This window comes from Etheostoma cragini, chromosome 8, assembly GCF_013103735.1.
Source record: "Etheostoma cragini isolate CJK2018 chromosome 8, CSU_Ecrag_1.0, whole genome shotgun sequence".
Lineage (NCBI taxonomy): Eukaryota > Metazoa > Chordata > Actinopteri > Perciformes > Percidae > Etheostoma > Etheostoma cragini.
The window spans coordinates 24,162,488-24,168,487 of NC_048414.1; the positions used below are offsets into that span (position 1 = coordinate 24,162,488).

Sequence of the window (6,000 nt, forward strand, 5' to 3'; positions counted from 1 at the left end):
GTTGTTCTTATTCCCTTTGTTGTTGTTTGAATTTTACTTCCAAATTTTATTATTTTATTTAACCTTTATTTAACCAGGAAAGTCCCGTTGAGATTAAAAACCTCTTTTTCAAGGGACTCCTGGCCAAGAGGCAGGCAAAAACACAATCAATTACATTTATATAAAGGTATACAACACAGATTGTTAAAAACAATTACAATGTAAACAGGTCATTTCAAGTTCACTCAATTAATTATTTCTTGTTTTTTTTTTCAAATGCTGCTGTTTCAGTAATTATTTTCCCATTATCCTTTTCTTTGTGGTAATTTCTATTTCCCTACTGGTATAGAAGATTTCAGCCTCCATGACAAAATCCTACTTTTCAAAATTAGGTCCATTATTCCTGAACTGCACGATTTTACACATGCTCATCCTTCAGGAAAACGTAATTATTTTGAGAGTAGGCAGAGTGGGGAGAGGAAAAAAGCCCAAATCTTTAATTAACTTTCGTATACCTTTAATATTTTTCTGCAGAGCCCAGCATGGGGTTCAATTTGACATTTAAATCTCCTATACAATTCATAAGGCCCTGGGCTATAGTTAACGTAAGATAGAAAATGTGGGGGCAACATCTAGCTCACCCATTAAGAGTGTGCGCCCCATGTAGAAGTCCCAGCGGCCCAGGTTTGAATAAGACCTGCGGCCCTTTGCTGTGTGTCATCCCCCATCTCTCTCCCACCTTTCCTGTCTATCCACTGTCACTCTCAAGTAAAGGGAAAACAAATTGAAAAGATAGAAAATTTGCTTAACGTTTGCCCCATGTGGTATACCAGGCAAAACTGGTGCCGGTAATGTGACCTGTAGGTTTTATTTAACCTTTCAAATGGTAAAAGTTCTGGTCAAATGTGTTCCATGTTTATTGCGCTTAAAAGCAATTGATATGAAGGCCTGTATATTAATAATAATGTTATCATCAAGGGATGTAGATTCATACTATTTTTATTAAAATGTAGGCCACTTGCGACAGCAAGCGAGGGCAAAAGAATAACATTAATGCACATAATTGTGCCACTCTGAATTAAAATAGGCCTATTTTCCATTTGCTAGGCTGAGAAAATTAAACAAAGCAAACTACAGTACAAACAAAAAGGGCTCATAAAATTATCAAGCACCGAATAGAATCAAAAAAACATATTGATAAACCAGCTTATCCCCCTCTGACGCACCTGTCTCACGTTTAGACGGTGTAAAGTACTTTTCCGGACTAAGAACACACACTGTAAAAATTAAAATTACAGATGAAGCTTTTTGTCTGAAAAGTGCCTTAAACCTGCCTCTTCCTGTCAAAATACATGCTAGAAAGAGTTTTGGTTTGCTAATGTTTTAAAGACACACACACACAAACACACACACACACACACACACACACACAAACACACACACACTTTGGATGCCATCAAGCGGGATCTCTAGTCGTAATGAGTCCTTCACTAACCAAAAAGAGGCTTTGCCTTTGTCAGGCACCCCCGAGACCTTGCCTTCGTCAGGCACACCAAAGACCTTGCCTTGGTCAAGCACCCCAGAGACCTTGCCTTCGTCGGGCACCCCAGACCCTTTATTCAGTGCCGCAGAGACTCCTGCTCCTTGTGTTTTGTCGGTGGTCCAACCGACTTCTGTTCCTGTCACCTTGTTGATTGACCAGATGCCTGCTCTCAGCCCAGCTGGCCCTTTGCCTGTCTTCAGCCCAGCTGCCCCTTCGCCTGCTCGGCTCTCAGCGGGGTTCTGCCTTCGCAAGGCCTGCCTGGCCTCCGGAAGGAGTACATTTTTGTTAACGGCCTCCTGAGGGATATCGCCTTTGTGCTTGGCCTCCAGAGGGATACAGCCTTTGCCGACAGCCTCCAGAAGGATTCGCCTTTGCAGAAGGCTTCCAGAGGGTATCGCCTTAGCCACCGTTTGCCTGATGGAATTTGCCTTCGCAGACGGAAGCCTGAGAGGCTCTACCTTTGCCGACCTGTTCAGCCGCCTGAGAGGCTTTGCCCTCACCACCGGCCGCCTCAGAGCCCTCGCCGTCCTGTGTGGCCTCTGGTGGGACTCTGACTTTGTTGTCGGCCGACAGAAGGATTCTGCCATAACCGTTCTGCTCCTCCTCTAGAGTGGCACTTTTGTCGCCCTCTTGCTCATCCTCCAGAGGGGTACCACCTACGCCATCCTGTGTGGCCGCCTGTTTTTTTTTGGCTTTGCCACCTGCCGCCTGGGAGCCTTCAAAGTCCTGCTTGGCTGCCTGAGGGGCTCCACCTTCGGGCACCCAAGGGATCCATCTTAGCTGCTGGCCGCAGCACCCCTGTTCCAGAGTGCCCTCAGTCCCCGTTTCCTGAGTTCTCACTGGCCCCAGTTCCCGAATGGTCACTTCCCCTGGATTTCCTTTGGTCTCTGTTTCTGGTTTGTTCTGCTTTTGTTTTAGATTCCCTGTTCTTGTTTTTTACACTCTGGATTTAGTTTTTGCCTGCCCCTCTCAGGACTTCCTTTGTTTGTTTCTACTTTGCTTTTTGTTTATTAAAACCTCAAGCTCAACACATAATTTTTTCCGGGCAATGACTGCTAATTATTAAACAACGGAAACTCAGATACCAGGGGTTGATGCGACGAAAAAGGCCCTCTACGCCGTGTGTGTAGAATGTACTGGGGTAGAATGTAAGTAGGGAGGTTGGTCGGGTTGGTGGATGGGTCCAACACAGGACTTTCACCCAGGAGAGTGGGGCTAGCGTCCATCTGTCTTTAACCATCCCATTATTGCCACGTGTTTGGGAAGCCTCTTTCTTCTTTTATCATCATCATCATATATATTTATTATACAGGAAAGTTAGAAAAAGTAACGTTACATTACAATATAAAAACGGGCCTGACTCAGTTTAAAAACTGGTTTTCAGCAGGTTCCTGTTCTGCAGAAACATAAAACATGGTTACAGCACGTCAGGACAAACATTAATACAAGACATCGATATGGAAAAATAGATTTCGACAAATGAAATCCATAATACAGTTACATAAGGACAAAGACATATTATACAAAACATCAGCAGGGCTGAACAAATACGGTCAGTACAAAGAAGGCTTGGACAATACATAAACAAATTTTTTTTATGTGTGCAAGTGTAACTGTTAAGAAGCAGCTGTTTGTATGCCTTTTTGAAATATGTGATAGATGATAGTGTTCTGATGTGATACGGAATGTCATTCCAAATCTTTGTATATTTATAAAAAAAAGATTTCTGACCAAAGTTGTTTTTGTATGGGGGAACTGGGATAAGTGCCTGTGAGACCGACCTAGTGAGGCGTCCTGGTCTCACGTGTGTCGGAAAAGGTGCAACAAGTGCTGGTAAGGCATCTGAAAGTAAAATGCAATTGCGTTTCTAAAGTTTTCATAAGTCAGAGCCTTAGAGCGTTCAAGAGCAATACAATGGTGAGACCACTTTGGAAGGTTACAGTGAATCTTGAGAGCTCAATAGTATAGTTGAGCTATTGGTTCTTTAACCGGCCTGTTATTCCCGTGAGTCACTGAACCGTAAACACACATAAAATGCTTTTTTCTTAATCTAACAAAAGGGACGCTAATTGTCCCGATCAAGTGTGTGTTATATGACGGCAAAGGTCTTCTTTAGCGTCATGTAACAACAACAAAGGCACCTGACCAAGTGTCTGTATGTTATGAGATGGGAGTGAGAATGTGTTATAACTGTAGAAGCCAAAACTTTTTTGTAAAAGCCAAAACAACTCGACCACTCCCTGGTGGCTGGCTGCAGTACAGTTTATAAGCCCCACCCCCTCCATGTTATTGGATGGGACATTGGCAAAACTAAAAAACAAAAGTAGGTTACAAAATTATTTTTTTTCTTCTGTCATTTTAGGTGGTTGTCATCACGCTGCACTTATTAATCATATTATATGTATTATGTCCTATTTGGTTCAGGGGCTGACGACCTTAACCACTTTCAATCTTGATGGTGCATTTCCAGACAGTCGGGTTACAAAAGCCCAGTGTGCTCTCTCTGGACGGTCGGGTTACAAAAGCCAGGTGTGCGTCATCTATCTTCAGGTCTGAGAATGGTGGAAAATATGTGTTTTCTACAATAACTTCCAATCAAAAGAAATCGCAAAGAGTGATTGTTTTTGTGCTTGTTGTCTCCCCACATCACTTCCTGATCATGCTCTGTGCATTTGCAGTCATTGTGCCCACACTGATAACATCCTCAAACACAGCAGTGGGCAGAGCAGCAGATCACAGATGGGCTTCACCCATATATACATATCAACTATGTATATACAGCATTGTCTGCAGCTGATAATTGGAGCGATAGGGACGGACTTGCGAAGATGGATAGATGGAGGTGTAAACCAAAATATCTTGTGTAGCTGGTTGCAGTGCGCAGCTTTAAGCTTTAATATAATTTAAACAGGTCTGTTGTATAAAAATTCTTCCTCCATACTGTGGTCATGAAGGTTGACATTAGCTGTAGAGACCAAAACTGTTTTTTGTACCAGGCTGTTATGGTTATGTGTGTCATGTGCCATGACTGCGTCACGACAGTGTCAAGTGTTCATGACAGTGTCATGTCACTCTTATGTAGATACCTTCAAGTAAAGTGTGACCGGATTGGTTTAACATGGAGGTCTGAGAAGATTGACTCGCCTCAAGTGGCCAGTTGAGGATCTGCAGTTCAGCCAATGAGCTGCCCCTTTAATATTATACGATATGACAAAACGCATCTTACTGATGTGTTAGTAATTACTTTAATAAAAAAAGGCTTTAACTGACACAAGCTAGCATTAGTTTAAATCAGTATCAGGACAGTCACTTTACAGTCAACTTTATGTTGGCATAAAAGATTGTTACATGTTGGCTCCTTCCTGAAACAAAACAATAAGCTCAAACAAGCAAAGGCTTTATTTGACCAAACTACAAATTTGTGAGTGTAACATAAAATGTGTCTGTAAAAGGAAAATAAATAGCATAATGAATTAATGAAGCGTTGGCGTGTCTCCAGGGTGGTGCATGATGACGAATAAGAGCAGAGTGTGCAGCCATCTTAATGTTTATTCATGTGAGCCAGGCCGTGCAGGTGTACCACATCTTCTCTGGCCTTGGCTCCACCTGCAGGCACCCTGGAACACGGTTGAAGACGCACACACTAAAACAATATGGCACAGGGACAACAAGTGTCATCACAAGAAGGATTAACGTCACCTCTTTTGAAATTAAATTCAATACGTTTGTAACAGTAAAATATTTTAAACAGCGTTATTCAGTGTTGATTAGTTTGGAATTGGAATATGCATCAACATCCAAAAGCAGTAGAAAAGTATTTCTCTGTAAGTCTTCATGGGTAGAACGGGTCAGGTGTCCATCCCAAGATCTCACAAGCCAAATAAGTTATCTATGTATTTAAATAACTATGGATGATGTTGATGACTGTGTTGACAGCTGCTTTCTGTCACTTCTTTCCGATGCCGAATGGGTCGGTGGTGGCGCCGCCGGCCGTCTCGTCCCCACCCTGCAGGGAGGCGGCGAGGTTCGTTGTCAAACAGGTGGGGAGGGGGCACGATGTAATCACGCTGACGTGAGACAGGTGAAACCACATGTATGACAGGTAAACATGGAAACTACAGGTGAGATATGTAAACATGGAGACCGTTGGTAAGACATCATACTTTAAGGTACAGTATATCTATAGAAATGGATATGGGGATGAATGTTATGTGTTTATTAGTGCTGTCAGTTAAATACGTTATTAACCCATTTTAACGGCGTCGTTGTGAACTGAGCGATCAGCGCAGCACGTCCAGTCTGAAATACCAATTGATGGCCAAGCCCACAGCTGATCCCCCCCTTGATATGTGCACAAAAACAGTTACCTCTTACAAGACAGAGATGACTTTCTATGGATACAACACTATTTTCCGGAAGATGGTCTAGTTCCGAAACGTGGCCTACTTTTAAACGTTTTATTTTTTTTGCAAGTTAGG

The 6,000-nt window shown here is 42.6% G+C and overlaps 1 long non-coding RNA gene across 1 annotated transcript in view; it reads left to right on the forward strand.

Moving 5' to 3' along the window:
- The first annotated feature begins 5,205 nt into the window (after positions 1–5,205).
- LOC117948682 overlaps positions 5,206–6,000 on the forward strand; it is a 16,742-nt gene continuing 15,947 nt past the window's right edge. Inside the window, exons 1-2 of the long non-coding RNA XR_004657519.1 lie at positions 5,206–5,216; positions 5,600–5,603. This is a non-coding gene — a long non-coding RNA (uncharacterized LOC117948682). The remainder of the gene's footprint in view (positions 5,217–5,599; positions 5,604–6,000) is intronic.